Below are 19,615 nucleotides of genomic sequence, written 5' to 3'. Positions count from 1 at the left end.
TAAATTTTTTTCTAAAAATTAGGTAACCCTAGTAGTTCATGTAGTTAGTGTAGGCCTGCTTGAGTTCATTTACTTTCTGTGGGTGGCTTGGCCAGGTGGTGGCGGCCTTTTTGTGTTTGTAGCCACTGTGTTTTTGTCATAGGCCTCCAAGCTTGTGGCCTACTCTGCCAATAGGCCCAAGGGTACTACTAGAGTCCTCATCATGTGGGTGCATGAAAGTTGTTCAACTGATTTTGGGTGTTTAAGTTGTAAGTGTTACATCATAGGTCATGGATGGCTTTGGATTGATTAGCAAAATGTTTTTTTGGTGTTGAATTGCAGGTTTTGGGTGTGTGTTGAATAATATGCGCACTAGGTAACCCTAGAATTCAGCTTGCGTAGTTTTGGTAACTTTGCACAGTGCTACAACGCGACCATACAGTTTTTGTCTTCTTCGCGCGCTCAATGTGCGTGCTCGGGCACGCGATAACGACGTTTTGTACAGTTCGCGCTGCCGAACACGCCGAATTTGCATTCTCGCGAGCTATATCTCTCGAGTTGCCTAAAACGTTCCCGAAAATGTAGATGCTGTTCATTTTGCTAAAAGAAACTCCTCAGGTTGTCATTTGCTTGTAGTTTTTGGAGCATGGACCACTTACTGTTTCTGTCCTCTATGTACTTTGTTATTTTTTGAGGGTGGCCTGACCATGTGGGCGGCTTGGCGGCCATTTTGTCAAGCAGCCAACCATTGTCCTTTTGCCATAGGAATGTATTGTCTGTCTTCTCTTTCTTTTCATGTTTTTTTGGGTGGCCAGGCCATGTGGGGGCGGCCATTTTGTGTTTGGAGCCACTGTGTTTTTTTTGCCATAGGTCTCCAAGCTTGTGGCCTACTCTGCCAGGAGGCCCAAGGGTACTACTAGAGTCCTCATCATCATGTGGGTGCATGAAAGTTGTTCAACTGATTTTGGGTGTTTAAGTTGTAAGTGTTACATCATAGGTCATGGATGGCTTTGGATTGATTAGCAAAATGTTTTTTTGGTGTTGAATTGCAGGTTTTGGGTGTGTGTTGAATAATATGCGCACTAGGTAACCCTAGAATTCAGCTCGCGTACTTTTGGTAACTTTGCACAGTGCTACAATGCGACCATACAGTTTTTGTCTTCTTCGCGCGCTCAATGTGCGTGCTCGGGCACGTGATAACGATGTTTTGTACAGTTCGCGCTGCCGAACACGCCGAATTTGCATTCTCGCGAGCTATATCTCTCGAGTTGCCTAAAACGTTCCCGAAAATGTAGATGCTGTTCATTTTGCTAAAAGAAACTCCTCAGGTTGTCATTTGCTTGTAGTTTTTGGAGCATGGACCACTTACTGTTTCTGTCCTCTATGTACTTTGTTATTATTTGAGGGTGGCCTGACCATGTGGGCGGCTTGGCGGCCATTTTGTCAAGCAGCCAACCATTGTCCCTTTGTCATAGGAATGTATTGTCTGTCTTCTCTTTCTTTTCATGTTTTTGTGGGTGGCCAGGCCATGTGGCGGCGGCCATTTTGTGTTTGGAGCCACTGTGTTTTTTTTGTCATAGGCCTCCAAGCTTGTGGCCTACTCTGCCAGTAGGCCCAAGGGTACTACTAGAGTCCTCATCATCATGTGGGTGCATGAAAGTTGTTCAACTGATTTTGGGTGTTTAAGTTGTAAGTGTTACATCATAGGCCATGGATGGCTTTGGATTGATTAGCAAAATGTTTTTTTGGTGTTGAATTGCAGGTTTTGGGTGTGTGTTGAATAATATGCGCACTAGGTAACCCTAGAATTCAGCTCGCGTAGTTTTGGTAACTTTGCACAGTGCTACAACGCGACCATACAGTTTTTGTCTTCTTCGCGGGCTCAATGTGCGTGCTCGGGCACGCGATAACGACGTTTTGTACAGTTCGCGCTGCCGAACACGCCGGATTCGCATTCTCGCGAGCTATATCTCTCGAGTTGCCTAAAACGTTCCCGAAAATGTAGATGCTGTTCATTTTGCTAAAAGAAACTCCTCAGGTTGTCATTTGCTTGTAGTTTTAGGAGCATGGACCACTCACTGTTTCTGTCCTCTATGTACTTTGTTATTATTTGAGGTTGGCCTGACCATGTGGGCGGCTTGGTGGCCATTTTGTCAAGCAGCCAACCATTGTCCTTTTGCCATAGGAATGTATTGTCTGTCTTCTCTTTCTTTTCATGTTTTTGTGGGTGGCCAGGCCATGTGGGGGCGGCCATTTTGTGTGACCTTCCATCGTGGTTTAGTTTTTTTGCCGCAGGCCTACAAACTTGTGTGATTTTTTTCTGCCAGTAGGCCTAGAGTCCCAGAGATAGTCAGCGGGATGATTGATGTAGCGTTGTCCATTTTGTCTGTTGAATTTAACATCATTTAGGGCATGGGTGGCAATGCATTGAATTTTCAAATGTGGTGTTGGGGTGTTATTTGTTTGGGTGAAAAAAACTCTAAATGTCTTTGTTGTTTGTGTTGTTGTGTAACTTTCAAACCTTGTAGCCATGGGGATTTTCTTTTTTGCATTAAGCAGTGATGCAGGCATCCTCCTTTTTCTGGCCATATAGGGAGGGATATAGGCCTGCTTGACTTTATTGTTTTCTGGCCTTTGCCCTTTACCCATGTACCTGTGATGAGAGTGCCCATGTGGAGCTGGCGTGGTAGTAGTAGTGTGCTGTTTTGTTTTTGACAAATTGGCCTGTGTCTTGCCATTGTTCCTGTTGGCTTACTACTGTTCACATCCTCATTGCTATCTGCTGCAGGTCACTGATGCTGCATCCATCCGAAATGATGCACAAATTAAGGATAAACAAGTTCCACTTCCACTACATTAGCTTTTTAGTTCTTTGCTATTCTTACTCTTACTGGTTGTACTAATACTTCTAGTAGTAATTAAAATTAAAGCTAAAAAAAAATCCACATTCGACTGATGTTGTTAACTTCTGCCTTCTTTGCTTGTAGGTGCTGAAGAGGAGGTGTCATCATTCATCGCCTGTTCTACTGCCAGACGGACGTCCTTCTGTACTACGTCACGTGTGGTGTGACTAACCTGACCAGACATCATTCTCAGCAACTTGTGCAACTGAGTGCTGCTGCTGACATCTGAAGAAGATGGGCCCAAAGAAAGCAGGTACCAGGTCCTCCAAGACCAAGAAAGTAGCTGAGAAGAAGGAAGAACAGAAGAAGGAAGTGACACTTAAGTCTGGTATTGACCCGAAAACCTTTTTTGGGCAAAAAAAAAGTACCCCTGCAGCAGCAGTGACCGGGGTCCAAGCTGGGGCCAGCACCTCCGCATCAGTGGGCCCAAGCCACCAACCCAGGCCCAAGCAGATGAGTGGGGAAGAGGTAGCCAGCCTAATGGTGGAAAGCAGTGATACTGAGCCTGAGCTGAACTTATCGCTATCTCAAAGTAGTACACATTCCACGCAAGAGGGAACACGGCAGAAAAGTGGTGAACAACAACCAGCGCCCGCAATAGTAGATGTTCAACCTGAGCCACCACCCGCAATAGTAGTTGTTCAACAACAACCACCTCCCGCAATAGTAGTTGTTCAACAACCACCTCCCGCAATAGTAGATGCTCAACGAAAAGAACAACCACAACCACCGCCTGCAATAGTAGGTGTTCAACGAAAACAACAACCACAACCACCGCCTGCAATAGTTGTTGTTCAAGAACCACCACCGGCAATAGTAGTTGTTGTTCCTCCCGAAGTCGGGGCAGTTCAGGAAATTGAGCCTGATGCAGAGCAAGAAGACGAGGCAGCACCTCATGTAGGAGATCTATTGTTTCCAAATCCCCACCAAGGAAAAGGAGGGTTAGTCCATTGAGTTCTTCGCCAAGCATCCCTTCTGATGATCTTGATCTCAATTGGGAGCCACAACAATCTCAGCATGAGAGGGAGAGACATCCCAAGAAGACCAGGCTAGGGAAAAGGAAGGTTCCAGGAAGCCTACCACTTATTGAGTGCGATGTTGAGCAGCCAGATAATGATGGTGATGATGAGTCAGACCCAGTCATCACAAGCATTACTCCTGGCCCTGAGGACATGGAGACCAACATTTTAACCCTATCAAGAATGGCTGCGACTAGGGATGTAGCACGCATACCACCAACACAGGCCACACCAAAACTACCTCCAGCTTCCATTTTTACATTTGCACACAGCCGGCAGCGTCCTACATCCAGCACAAGTTCCACCTCAGCAGAAGTAGGTAGTGGTACTACTGCGCAGCCACATAGTGAAATTCACCACACAACAACCTCCAGTTCATCCGGCATTGGAAGAGACACCTCTAGCAGGAGACAAAAGTTAAGCTCCCCAGTGTGGGACTTCTTTACAGTTAGCGCAAATGAGGAGAACATTGCTATATGCTCCATTTGTCATTCCTCTGTTAGTCGTGGTAAGCTTGGTACAAACTATGGTACCGGAGGCCAAATGACCCATATGAAAAAACACCACTCAATCAAGTGGGAGGACCACCTACGTCTCATAAAAGCAGGAACCATTAATGTTGGTGGGGAAGCAGTAGAAGGTCCACAGGTCGAACAGGAAGAAGAGGGAGACATTCTATCTCGTAGTGGTACACTAAGTACCCCTGTCCGACTCCCCATCACTGCAGTGGTAGATCCCACATCCTCCGCATCAGCAACATCTCTGTGGCACCAGAGTAAGAGTAACCCGGAGACACCAAGGAGTACGGGTGCAAAGTCTGCGACGCGAATGACAGCATCGGGCACAACAGAAAGAAATACCAAGCAGCGTACCATTGTTAGCATGTTTAGGAAGGAGGGAAAGTACGAGCGCAACCACCCAATAGCACGATTGTACAATGCTAAGCTTGCTAAAATGTTAGCTCTGGACCTTCTTTCTTTTTCATTTGTTGAAAGGGTGGGTTTCTTGGAATTTGTGTCAACCCTGTGCCCAAAATGGAATGTTCCCAGCCGCTACTATTTTGCCAGAGTTGCTGTTCCAGCACTACACCACGACGTGCTGGAATTGCTTGGAAAAGCCTTGCAGCAGAGTGCTGTGCATAGTATCCACCTGACAACAGACATGTGGACCAGTAGCCAAGCCACTGATTACATGTGCATCACTGCACACTGGGTCTCTTTTACAGGTGTTAGAGACAAGATATATACAGGCATTGTCACTACTGAGATTTTTAATGATACTCGCAAACATGCTACTGTAGCCATGTTTGCTATGGAGACATCGCATACTGCTGCAAACATTTTGGATGAGTTCAACGGCAATGGTCTTTGAATGGCTGCGACCAAGAGGCCTCAATATTGGTTTTGTTGCCACTGACAATGGCAGTAATGTAGTTAAGGCCATGGAAGATGGTGGCTATTTTAGGGTCCCGTGTTTGGCACACTGCATTAACATTGTGGTTCAAGACTTTCTGAAAAATGAAAGCAAAGTCAGCAGCTTACTGACCATTTGCAGAAGAATCTGCACGCATTTCAATCATTCTTTTAAAGCCCGGAAGCAGCTACGGGTCATTCAACGTGAGTATAGAATGCTAGTGAAAGCACTCATCCAGGAGGTACCAACACGTTGGAACTCTACTTATTACATGCTTGATCGGCTGTTTGAGCAGTACATACCACTTAATGCTTATGTCATGACAAGAAGATCAGGGGATCCAACTGGTGTTATTAAAGCCATGACAGTTGAGATGTCGCAATGGGACCTCATTAAATGCCTGACAAAGATGCTACTTCCTTTTGAGGTCTTCACACGTGCAGTCAGCAGGGAGGACTGTACTATGAGCCAAGCTATCCCATTGTTGTACATGCTGGAGCAAGAGCTGAAGGAGGTGTCTGAAACATATGAAGGTGTTGAAGGAAAACTTGAAGCATGTAATTTGGCGAAGTCCTTAGCCGGCCGCTTATCTCAGAATACAAGGATTCAAAATAAGATTGTGTCGCATCAACATTACATTACTGTCACAATTTTGGATCCACGGTACAAATTATTTGTGAACAGTAATGCAGTAATTCCTTTTTCAGAAGTGGATGTTTTCAAGTACAAAACTGTAATGGCCGAGGAAGCCACTGATTTAGAAAACGAACGGCTCTCAATTAGAGGCCTGCCAGTGCCAGCCCAGGACAGTGCAAGTACTACTGAGCATCCTACAGAGTCAAGTTCTTCTTCACAGCATGCAAGTAGTGTGTTTGCTTCCCAGCAGTCACCAACACAAACAATAACAACAACCGCACCAACAGGATCTGATTCATCAGACACAAGCAAAAAAATAGCTGCTTGGTTTCTACAGAAAGGGATGGGTAAGTCCGTTGCTGTCGCAAAGCAAAAAGAGGACGAGCAAACCCGAGCACCAAAGAACATTGAGCGGTTGGTCCAGGCCTATCTGGATGACACAACAGAGGTGTTCATGGAGCAAAGCCCATTGGTGTATTGGTATAGGACAAGAAGCCAATGGCCACTGCTCAGCAGGCTGGTGATAAAGTATCTAGCTTGCCCTGTTGCAAGTGTCTCTTCTGAGCGTGTTTTCAGTGCTGCTGGTGCCATTGTGACTGTGAAAAGGACCAGTCTCTCGCCCAAAAGCGTGGAGAGGTTAACCATGATAAAAATGAATCAGCACTTGATACCACCAGACTACAAAGTATGTGAATCAGAGCTGGAAGAGGTGAGCGAGTCGGAAGAAATAATTAGTGGGTTATAGGACCTACTTCTGTCGGAAGAACCACCAGGGTTTGAGGACGAGCTCCTCTTCCCTGACAACTAGGCTTTGCTTGCAGTGCCAAACCTAATCATCATCAATCACAGGTAAGAAGAGAAGTTTGCTAGGAGGTATAATGGAGGAGAGACTGGTAGTACAAATAGGACAAATATGACTCAGTGAGGGGTACCACATCTATCTGTTGGCATGATGTTGTTACATGTGGTCAATGAATAAAATATTTCAATCAAACACTGGCCGCTGCCCTGCATGTAGAGTAAACCTTGTGACGTACAACAGTAACCCCACCACAAAACAACATAATATGTGTACGTTGAAAATAAATAACATTTATTGATGTACATAAAAAAAATCCTCCTAGTCCTCTCCTATCCCACCCCTATCCCCACCCTAACCCCAACCAATGTCCAAGTCCAAAGAATGTCCCACAAAAATAAGTTAACCCCAACACCCAATTCCCACCCACCAACAAAAGTATTAAAAAAGGGGCAAATGAACAGGGTCCATCACAATCGGCGGGCTTTAAGGTGTTTGTCCACCAATATCTTCACACGCTCCTCTAATTGATCCTCCAACTTTGACACCCGGAGGAGAATCTTTTGCCGAAATGCACGGCACCTACATTTGCATCCATGTGGGGGGGCGGCAGATGTTGTTATATGCCGGCGGTGAGCGGATGCCTGACCGCTGCGCCGTACTCCTGCAGGTGGGACCTGGCTGGGGCCTGGGGCATTGGTAGAAGCAGCAGCTGCTGCCTCTTCCTCCTCCTCGGCCTCAGCCACGAGCTGGCGGTACTCCTCAACAATGGCCTGCAGTTTCCTTTGCCGGGCCCTGGCTGCCAACTCCTTCCTTGATGGTTTGTGGGAAGGAGTATGAGTATCTATAAAAAAAGGAACAGAATTGTAACTGAAACTCTTCCAAATTAATTCAACACATAGTGGCATAGTAGCACTACCAAGCGCAGTACATACAAATGGTGTCAACTTTTAGTTTCTATCTAATCTATCCTCCTGCTTCCCCTGCCTGTAACTTTTGTTGAAGTTTTTTTCTGGCATTATACTGGCCCTAGTACTATGGGTGGACTTGAGTACACAGAAGAACACCAGTCTTTTTTGTATCTTCTTTTATATTTTCAAAGTAAGCCTCTGCTTCCAGTGACAGTCTCCACCTATGATGAATACAATACATTTAGGGGGAAAACAACCAATAAAAAGAAATGTCTATCATTCTTTATTATCGCCTTAGCTGGTTTCACTTTCACCAACAATCACCCATGCGTCCACTCCTTCCTTGCCTTGGGTTTCATTGTCACAAACTCCGCTCATGATTCTTGCTATCCACTATATCCATGCACCCATATTGTTTTGCCCAACCAGGCATGCATCTTCTCTTTCACCTTCCAGTTCTACCCATCCTTCAACAACCCATGCATCGGATTCATATCAGCCACGTGCATGAACCTTCCAAAGTATCCTTCTATGGTCTTTCGTCCTTCCTCCTTCCTCCCTAGTTCACTTCTTTCCCTTTTTGTTCAACACATCCCTCAAGGTCATCTGATCTGATTTTTAGTCTTCTCCATAACTTTCACAGCTGAGTTGGAGTCTGATAGAAGAGGCCTTGTTTACTCAACTCACGCTGGTAATGCTGCAAAGGGTGTCTTCTTCAACCATTGTATATTGTCCAGTAGAATTTCAAATTCATACTTTCTTAATAAGTCTCATAGCACAGTGAGGGAAATGTTCCCCTTCCACCTAGTAATGCAAATAAGTAATGAATATAACTTACCACCGCCCACCGCTGAAGTTTCCTCCCCCACTGTTGCTACTGCAGGTGCCGCAGCCACTGTCCCCTCCTGGGTGGCATTAGTATCGCCGCTGGCCCCGTCGGCAGTGGCACTGGTCGTTGGTAGTAACTTCCCCTATTTTACTAGTTGTACTTCACCAGGAAGGAAGATTGAAAATACAGTTACGTACAACATAAAGCATTGTAAGTGTGACTAGTCCAAATTGCGTATTACTGTACAGCAGTCATTAGACAGAGTTTAGTTTTACTTTATTAGATGGTCCCTAGGGTCATCTAATCTCTACTCCTACTCTAGTCTTTGGAACGTTAGCCTGAGCCATGTAACCATTGTAGAATAATCCGGGTCTACTGTTTTGCCCATGTTGTTACCTTGCAGCTTGTTGCAGTAAGAAAGACACCTTTGAGGCCACATGAGTGCTGCATACAACTAAAGAGGTTGACTTACTTACTTACAGTATTGTTAATCCCTTTTGCTTATCCATAATGTTACAATTTTTTGGCATGACTGCTATAAACTGGCATAGTTATTCACTGTCTAACGTGCAACATTTTTCTCCTAGGCAGATGAGAAGATTGCCTTCTACGAACCAGAGATTAGCAGAGCTTTCGAAAGATGCATGTGTAACCAGTATACGTTCAACGGTGAGGGGTCTCCCACAATCCCCACAGTTCTCTATCGTGCACTAGTTGTACAAAAATGTATAGTATTTAATCTTCTTTATTGTACATGGTGGAGCTGGATGTTTTTCATGGAACAACTTACAAGTTACAACAATACAAAGCTTGTTGTTAAAAAAATAAAGTTTTCGAACTTGCACATAGACTCTGTGGTATATTTTGAGTGTCTGGGGTGTTGTGGACTTAAACGAGTGAGTGAGCGAAAGGGTGTTCTTCTGTTCTGGGTTGTGTAAGAAAATCATTGGGTATATCTAACTATCTTCTTGTGGGGGTCGGGACAGAGTGGGACAAATGACTATGACTGAGACACTTAGGTAGGTAGACTGTCGTTGAATTGTGGGTTCTTCTGACTGAGTTCTGTGACTAGGGTGTAAGTAAGGTCCAACCTCCCTATCACCAACATCCTATTTTCTTGTGCATAGTTCTGTATGTGCCTGTGCAGAGAATAACCGCAACAGTAGTAGTAGTATAATAACCTAACAAAAGTTAGTAGGCAAACATCTGGTTGCGCATTTTTGGGGTGGGAATTGACAAAGACTAGAGATTACAGATGACAACGCAAAAGACAGGAGTGGACCCAGTGGCTACAGCTATTCTATCACAGCTTTATTCCAAAGAATACCTTAACTAAAGAGTGGCCAACAGGGCAAGCTTAGCTAAAGACAGTCTAATAGTAGTAGCACAAAGAGTCATCGGGCAGAGGCAGTTTGAAGAAATTTAAACTAGTCAGGGATGGCATTAGATACCCAAAATTCGGAAAACAAATTGAAGACCAAAGAAGGTTTAGCCAACATTTAATTAGGAAGGAGGCTTAATAGGTTTGAAACAATAAGGTGCGTTAAAAAGTTAGGAAAATATAATTCATAATAATATAAGCACTGGAGGACTTACTGGGGCCAGCAGCAGGATCCTTGGTAGAGGAGCGCTCCTCTGGTGGTTGTCCCACCGACTCGGACCCCTGGGTGGTGCTGATCATGTAAGAAATAATAAAGAAAGAGAAACATTGAGTGCTGTGAAACAAATACATCATTCAAAAATCCTCTCAAACATTTTAGGAAACAACAATTGCAATAGAATTTACTTCGAAGTCTAAATGACTACTGGCTTGCAGGATTCACAGACCGTCTACTTATAGAACACTAATCAAATGTTCCATAAACATTCTGATTGTAGAATATACTAACGAAGCCAGTACCTCCTGACCTACACCACCTATTCCAGAATCCAGCCGGGCCAATTGTTCAGTAAGTCGGCATTTCCATTTTATTTTTCCCGCAAACATGCATAGATGAGATGAAGGAGTAGGACACATGCATAAATTTGTGCATACACGAAATTGCTGGTTGCTTGCATCATATGAAGTGCTACTGACTGACGTGACAATACTTTTGCTGCTAAGCCTACCACTCAGTAAACAAACTGCAAACCGGTTCTATGGAGGGGTGGGATAAATGAGAACTAACTAAGAATTCAGTGACAGAGGAGGCGCCGCGTCATGCAGACCGTTAAGAAAATATGAACTAATACTATCCATCCACCACTATTTCACTAAAGGACAATGTAAGGACTAGACTCTAGCAATAGCATTACCTAACTTCAGTTCTCTAAAGTAAACTCTAACATCAATAATCACCAGCCCAAGCTAGCGCACAGTTACAAACCAGTAAGAGAAGTGGCGAGCGAGCAGCACCTGTGTCATACGGTAACAGAAGATTTTTTTTTTTCACAACAGATTTTATTGAATAATCAGGCAAGGCAATGAATGTGGTACCCCACAGTCAGGAGAAACCACCACGCAGATGAAGACATCACATAACACAGGATTGGAATCTGAGTCAAACATATTTCCATCGCTTTGAAGCAACCCACTCCCACCCATTCCCATCCCCAACACCCAACCTCCCTCAACCAATCCCACCCCACAATCCCTCCCTAACCCCATGCACATGCGAAGAAGAAACAGCCATAAAGACGTACGGAGTGGTCGGTCTGGCACCAGACACAGGCCTACATTAAGGGGGAAGCTCAGAGTTCTTCCTCAGGGTCAACGGGGGGGTCAAGCGGCAAGTCTCTAAACTCAGCCCATCTTTTCCAAATCCGAAAGTGTTTGCGGGGGCACCCACGCGCTTCAAAGATAGGGCGCTCCAGGCCCATGCAAAAGTCCAGACCCGCCCTCCAAACACACAGGGGGGGAGCCCGTTCATCCTTCCACGCCCGCGCTAGGTCTCTCTTGGCCAGTACCAACCCCAACAGCAGTAGGTGGCGCTTATAGCGATTCCCTCCCACCCCCTCGAGAATATGAAGCAAACCTAAGCGATGCGTTCGGGGCAAGTCCCATCCTAACACTTCAGACAAACAGCTCCACACACCTCTCCAAAAGCCAGCAAGCCTAGGACACAGCCACAGGGTATGAAGCAGCGAGCCAACCTCCGCACCACATCGCAAGCATTCCGGCGATGCAATCAGTCCAGCCTTCCAGAGGCGTTCACGCGTAAAATAGGCCCTGTGGAGGACCTTAAATTGGATGAACCTGAGCCTCATCGCGATCGCCGTCCCACGCGGGGATTCCAGGGCCTCTCGCCAGTCATCTTCGTCTAGTGACCCGACATCAGCTTCCCATGCCGTCCGCAGGGGAAGAAGGTCGGAGGCGCAGTGGGTGACCATAGTCTGGTAAATGCGGGACACCTTTTTTTCCCCAAGCTCCCCCATGAACAGCTTCGCCTCAATGGGGCTAAAGTCGGGGAGCGACTCCAGGTCGGCAATGTACGGTGTGAGTGCATGCCGCAGCTGTAGGTAACGGAAGAACTGAGTCCGCGGCAAGTGGAACTCCTCACTTAGGACCTGGAACGACTTAAGGGCAGCACCAGACAGCACATCACCCAGCGACGATATCCCGATTGCATCCCAGCCACCAAAACCCGGCAAGGAGGCCAGGGCAGGCAACCTGCCATTACGCCACAGCGGCGTTTCCGCCGTCAGCCTACCCCACCAGCCCATGCGTCGCAATGCCTGACGCCAAACAAGGAAGACGGTCTTCGTAACACTAGGCAAGCCCCGACGCAGCCGGGCGGAGTAGAGAAGCATATGGAGGGTATTATCGCCCATAAGCGCACGCTCTAATGCATATGCCGGGTCGCCTCTATCACCATACCACCAGTCATTAAGGACGAGGAGATGAGCTGCCTGGTAGTAGGACAGAAGGTCCGAGGTGGCGAGTCCCCCACAGTATGTAGAAAGGAAGCACGTGCGTAACGCCACCCTGGCCGAACCTCCGGCCCACAGGAATTGCCCCAGGACCGAGTTCACTCGCCGAAACCAGGAAGCCGGCACCGAGTGGGGATAATTTTGCAGTTGGTATAAAAGGCGTGGAAGCGCCACCATCTTAAAGATGGCGGACCGGCCAAAGATGTTAAGAGGCATCCGGGACCATGTTTTAACGTCGGTCTGCACCCGCTCCCATACCGGCAGCACCGAGCGTTCCCACGCGAGGGTCGCGGAGTCAGACAGGAACACCCCTAGGTACTGCAGGCCTCCAGTGGCCACTTGCAGGTCCAGCGTCCAGGGGTCCGATACTGCACCACCACCCAGGACCCACAAGGTGGATTTGCTGAGGTTGAGGTATAAGCCGGATACGTCACCAAAAACCCGCATTATTTCCAATACCCGCGGCCCAGAGCGACGCAGGTCGGTCAGGAAGAAAAGGACGTCATCCGCGTACAACGCGATCCTATCGGAGAGGCCCTGGGGCCACACAAATCCTCGGAGTTGCGCATCTATACGCACCCAGGCGGCCAACGGCTCCATAGCCAGGGCGAAAAGATAGGGGGAGAGAGGGCATCCCTGGCGGGTACCCCGGCCAATACGGAATGTCTCCGAGACGGCCCCTGCAACACGCACAGTGGCCGTGATGTCTGTGTACAGTAGTTTAATATAGGATAGAAAAACAGGGCCGAGGTTGAGACGGGGTAGGAGCGCAAACAGGTAAGTCCAGCTCACCGAGTCGAACGCCTTATTAATGTCTGCAAGCAACAGAGCAGCCTGCTCACCCATGGCTCCCATGGCCCCGATCGCAGCCCACGCTCGCCGAATATTATGGCGTGTAGCCCTGCCGGGCATGAAGCCCGATTGGTCGGGGTGTACCAGGTCCACTATGTAAGGAAGCAGCCGATTCGCTAGGGCTTTAGCCAGTATCTTGGCTTCTATATTGAGCAGCGAGATGGGGCGATACGAGTCGTGACTATCAGGGGGCTTACCTGGCTTCGGAAAAACCACGATTTCAGCATGGCGCCAATCAGGCGGTAGCCTGCCTCGAGTACGCGCCGCTTCCAGGGCACACCGAAAATGGGGTCCCAATTGCGTGTAGAATTTCTTATAAAATTCACAGGGATAACCGCTCGGCCCGGGGGCTTTACCCGCATTGAGCTGTCCCAGGGCCTCCCCAAGTTCCTCCGCCGTGAGAGGAGCATCCAGAGATTCCCTGACATCATCCGACACCATTTTAGGAGGTAGGTCATCGATGAACTTGGCAATATCCTCACCCGTCAACTTATCACATGGGGCATACTGTGCTCCGAAGTAGGCGGCAAAGCTCGCCGCTAGGCGGACAGGGTCAGTAATGGCTGTGCCATCTTCCGCCAGAAGACCGGGCAGGGTGACAGGGTTGACGTTATATTGGCAGAGTCTATAAAGCATAGAACTCGACTTGTCACCCCACTGGCAAATCCTGCTCCGTGTGGCCAGCCACGCCTGTCTGGCCTCGTCCAGCAGGACTGACGCGTAGGATTGTTGCGCTTGGAGTAGCAGTCGCACCCCGGTATCGTCACCCCCCCCACGACTCCGCCGTTCCAAGGACTCCACTTGTGCCGCAGCTGCCACGATCGCCTCGCGGCGATCCCGACGAGCCGCCGAGGCCCAAGCGATATCAACCCCCCTCATCGTGGGCTTCAAGGCCTCCCACACTACGACCGCGTCGATATCATCAACCAGGTTCTCCCGCCAGTAGTGATCAATAGCTTCCCGGAGGTGCTTAACATAGCTAGGTTGCTGGAGATGCCAAGAGGACATCCTCCATCGAAAGGGCTGTCGTGGCTTGAAAAGTTCTACGTCGAGCGAAACCGGGGAATGATCAGACAGCCCCCTAGGCAAGATCTCCACCGTCCGCACTCTGCTCATGCACACTCGGGGAACAAACAAGTAATCTAGGCGAGAAAAGGAACCATGCACTGCTGACACAAACGTATATTCACGTGCAGTAGGGTGCATATGTCGCCAAGCATCCATCCAGCCCAGGGCATCACACATCGCTCGCAGCTTCGTAGAGGGAGGGGAGACGGGAAGAGGGGGGGTCTAGCCCCCCCGGTCTTCGGCGACCCCTGCGGTCCATGCAAGCATCCATCACCTCGTTCCAGTCACCCCCAACCACCGCCAGGGACTCTTGGATATCCCCCCATACTTGGAAAATCCTCTCAGCCAGGGCCCATTGCAGGGGGGGGGGGCATATACACTCCCAAGAATTACGGGCTCTGTACCCACCGTGCCCCTGACAAACAAATAGCGACCCTGCGGGTCCGCCCACGTCTTCACATGTACGAAGTGCACCCTGCGGTGGATCAGCACAGCCACCCCTCTGGACCCCCGGGTAAAGCCGGCATGGTACACCTGGTGATAGCCCAATCGCTGCAAACTGAGTGCCTTCGACCCCATCATATGAGTCTCTTGAAGCAGAAGCACATCGGCAGAGGCCCTCGTCCCCCAGCGCAAGACCGCCCCCCGTTTCACCTTGTCTAACAATCCCCTGACATTCCACGTGACAACTCTTAGGGACTCCACAGGGAGTCTGTGCATTGTATCAACCATAGTCTGATGGAGTCCGCCAGGAGGGCCCCTCGTGTCCACACCACCCACCACTCAACAGCAGTCGCATATTCATAAAAAGCATGTGCATCCCCCCCTTGCCACCCAAACACCCAAAAACTGTAGGGGCTGCTAAAGCCAGTCCCCTCCCAACTCCCCACACCCCCAACCCCCCTCCCCTACACCTCACAGAACCATGAAGCATCTGTCGCGGCATGGGCGATCCCGAGCCCAAAACAGAGGGCACAGGACCCACCATGCCAATGGATCCCAACTCCCTCAGGCCCATCTACACTACTCCCCCCCCCAAAAACAAACTCCTACAAGGTAGGAGTGGGACAGCCCCCAATCGGCTGTACCCGAGCCAGTACCCACCACCCCACTCAATCTCACGAACTTAGGAACAAGAAGACATCGAGGCATCAGGAAAGCGTCCAAGGCGCCGGTCAACTGCCCCCATTCCACTTAGTCTCAGTAGCCACGCTACCCAGCCAGGAGCACAGAGTACCTGAAGGCAGCAGTGTCACTTCCCGGATACGTCAGAGTCCTCGGGTCCGTGGCCTCCCTGCGCACCAGCGGCAGAGGCCGAACGCTTCCGCGATCTAGATCTCCGGTTTCTCTTGCCCCTGGAAGGGTGATCTCTGCGTTCCGGTGAGGAACCCCTCGAGGACCCAGGATTCAATCCCGGCTGGTCATGCGGCCGCAGCGCCACAGTTTCATCCGTCCAACGAAACAGCTCCTCCGGAGTATCAAAAAACAATGTCTTGGACTGGAAAATCACTCTCAGACGGGCCGGGTACAGCAGGGAGTATTGGAGACCCAGACCGCGGAGCTTCGCCTTGGCATTCATGAAGGATTGTCGTTTCTGCTGTACGATTCTGGTATAGTCGGGGAACACCATGATCTTGTGATTTTCATAGAGGATGGCATCTTTGGACCTCGCCTCCCTCAGGATAGCGTCGCGATCGTGGTAGTTCAGTATCCGAGCGATCACTGCCCTGGGCCGCTCACCCTCCGGCGGCCGTTGGGTCAAGGCGCGATGGGCGCGCTCAATGATGAAGCACGAGGACAGGCCCTCCGGAGGCATCCAGCTCAGCAGCCACTGGGTAAGGAATTGCGCCATGTCCCCCTTCTCGCACCGTTCCGGAAAACCAACAAATCGGAGGTTGTTGCGGCGGGCGCGACCTTCAGCATCCTCAGCTCGCAGCGCCAGATTCTTCTGCACCGATTCCACCACCGCCAGCCGTTTCTTCAGGGACCCAACATCGTCCTCCACGACAGATATTCTGGACTCCGCCTCAGTAATCCGCGCCACCGCATTCCGCAGGTCTTGGCGGATCAGGGTAACATCTGCGCCCACCGCGCCAATTTTAGCGTCCAGCGTGTCCCGGGATTGGGTGATGGCGGCCATGAGCGCGGTATTATCCGGGGGGGGCGGCGGATGCTGACCCCCCCCCGACAGGCCCGGTCCCCCAGTTGGCCCCGTGTATTTGTCGATGGTCGGTTGTTTAGATTGGCTGCCGCCCCCACCTCGGGTCATGATCGCCGCCTGTCCACGGGCCACCAACAATCGACACAGCCGTGGCAATGGGGATCCCCACGCTCTTCTTCCACTCCAGCAGGGACTCCGTCCACCAGGCACGACCCTTCACCAGGAGCGGGCAGTCGGCGTCCCCCTTCACGTCCTAGTCCAGGCAAGGTATAGCAGGCACCGGGAAACACCCCCTCACCACTCGTGGCCCCAGGGCGATCGATGGGGCCCTTCCACTTGCTGCCCACCCGGGCCAGTTGTCACTGCCAGCGGTGTCTGGGGGTCCAGGGGGGGGCGTCCACAACTCTCCGCCCGCCACAGGGTCCGTCGACCGACACCCCGCCGTGAAGTGAGCCTCCAACGCAGAGAGGCAGCAGCCAGGTGTCCTCCCCGGTCAGGAGCTGCACCCAGCCAACCCCGGGCTGGATTCACGAAAATTGAGGCCCCGGCTCCGCCGGGTCCGCTAGGCCCCTTGTAGGCTGTGGGCGACCCTCGCCCCTTAAAGGCAGTGGCGCCGCAGGCGGATCACGGGGGGGGAACGAACCTGCCCCCGCTCGTCTGGCAGGGTCGTCAGCAGTCCAGGACTGCGGCAAGGCCGCCGCGCCACTCAGGTGTCTCCCGGGCGGGGGGCGCCAAAATTGAGGACCCGGCTTCAGCGCCGCACCAGGCCGCTCTCTGTCTTCAAGCGCCCCGCAGCAGTCAAGGCGCCGACGTCCCCAGGGACCGCACCGGAGGATGACTAGAGCTCCCCGCAGTAATCGCCTCGCTTAGGGAGTGTGGCAGAGGCTCGGGGACAGGATAGATGGACGGATAAGGCTCGGGCAAGCGGGAGCTCTAGGAAGCTGCGACCGCCATTGCCGCGCTCGTAGCCACGCCCCCTAACAGAAGATTTTGAGACGGAATTGATCTGCAATGTAACTAAGCGCACAAGTAATCGTGTTACTTATTCGTCCAAGAATTATACACAATACTTATACTACTATATATACATATATTAATATTACTAGCTACTCACCAAGCCCCACGACCTCGACACCTAGCAGGTCCAACAGGTCCTGCTCCCTGTCCAGAATGTCTGCCCACCGGTGGGCCAGCTGCTGGTGGGTGCGCCGGATATCCGTGTGGCGGAAGACTGCCCGGCGCACCTTCGCTTACCGGCGGTGACGCTCCTCTGGGAGGTAACCAGAGCCTGGCCTGCTGCCTGCTGCCAAAGTCAAGGGGAGGTGGTGCTGGATAAAAAAAACAAGGGCGGCCACCTCCGCCTCCCCGAAAAGATTCCGGGCCTTCACCCCTGAAGGTCGCATTCTGCCGCAAGACAGCCGGCTCTTGGGCGCAGGCACCTTGCCCTTCGAGCCGGTTCTGCTGCTCCCCTTTGCCATGGTTCTGGGGTGGAGGTGGAAAAGAAAAGTTAGAACAAAAGGAAAAAAAGTTAGGGGGAAGAAGTAGGAGTAAAATAAAAAAGTAGAAAAGTTTAAAAAAAAGGTCAAAAAGTAGAAATAAAATGCAAAATATAAACTTAGGGACAGAGAGAGATAGATGATAAGTAAAAAAAGTAAGAAAAACTGTGAAAATAGGTAAATATTGCACAGATATAAGGTGGATAGAAAACTAGGCCCAGAACCATAGCATAGAGTGTCGCATAGAGTGTCGCACTGGACCAGGTAAAATCCAAAAGTTCAGGCTGACTGTGATGGAGTGCTGGTCAGCTACAGTCTCAGATCAGTCTCACTGATGTTTTACCTTCTCAAGTTTTGTGCCAAGAGTCCCGTTCACCTTGGAGAGAGTCATGGAAAGCAAGGAAAGCGTCTTGGGCGGTTATCAGCATGGTGCGAAGAGCAGGCTTGGTGTCGCAGATGGGCAGGCTGGTGCTTCATGTTGGCGCTCCCCTGTGGTTAATTGATGCTTGTTGTGAGAATATACGGGCTAATTCTTGGTGCAAGTGTCGTAGTCTCAGTGCAAACGGGCACTTTGCAGTCGTAAAGAGCCTACAACCTTGATTTATAAGCCTGTGCACCACAGCAAGGGTCCAGGACCTGAGAGGCTCCACTTGGGATCTTGCTGAAGCTGGGCCCAGGAGCTGGGTTCAAGATGAAATTGCATGTTCAGTTCTTCTTCCCCATACAATAGGGCAGCAGGGCAGCACAGCAGGGCAGCAGTTCCTTTAGAACAGCAGTCCAGCAGAGTGGCAGTCCTTTTAGCAGCATAGCAGTCCTTCTTCTCAGCAGAGTATCCAAAGATACAGAATTGTACTGAAGAGTTGGTGTCTGAGGTCCTTTTTTCATACACAGTTGTGCCTTTGAAGTTGGGGTAAAGCTTCTAGAGGCATGCCTTTGAAATTCACAGATGCCATGTCTTCCTAGCCCTGGCTCCAGACTACCTATGGGGGTATATAAGCCCTTTGTGTGGGGACAGGACACAGTCAATTCAAGTGTAAGTGGGGCTGGATTCAGCCCCTCCCACCTACTCCGCCAGTGATGGCCCATCCAGTAACACCAAAGCTGCACATTGTGTTTGGCCGTCTCGGAGGAATACACAAAGCCCAACTATCAGCTATGTCAAGCCATGTGACCAAGAGAATGCTGCAGTTACTAAATGGCTAAAGCAAGAAAATTACAACTTTCTAAAAGTGCCAGTTTCAGAATCACAATTGAAAATCCACTTCACCATAAGTTAGGATTTAAAATTGACACCAAACATGAACTGGGAATCCCTTCCCATTTGGAAATTACACTTATTGAATGTAATAAGGCAACTCCAATGTTATGCTATGGGAGAGATAGGCCTTGCAGTTGTGAAAAAACAAATTTAATGCAAAATTCAAAAGTACATGCCCTGCTTTTTAAATACATAGCACCCTGCCCCCTGGGCTTTCCAGGGCCTACCCTAAGGGTGACATATTTATTAAAAAAGAAGGTTTGTGCTTGGTGAAAGATTTACTTTACCAGTATAAAGTGCACACACAGGCTCTGCAAGAGCAGTCCAGAGACATGTTTAAGTTGCTACTTAAGTGGATGGCACAACCAGTGCTGCAGGTCCA

This window comes from Lissotriton helveticus, chromosome 6 (assembly GCF_964261635.1).
Source record: "Lissotriton helveticus chromosome 6, aLisHel1.1, whole genome shotgun sequence".
In the NCBI taxonomy this organism is placed as follows: Eukaryota; Metazoa; Chordata; class Amphibia; order Caudata; family Salamandridae; genus Lissotriton; species Lissotriton helveticus.
The sequence above is the reverse complement of the archived record's forward strand: the minus strand, read 5'-3'. Positions refer to the sequence as shown.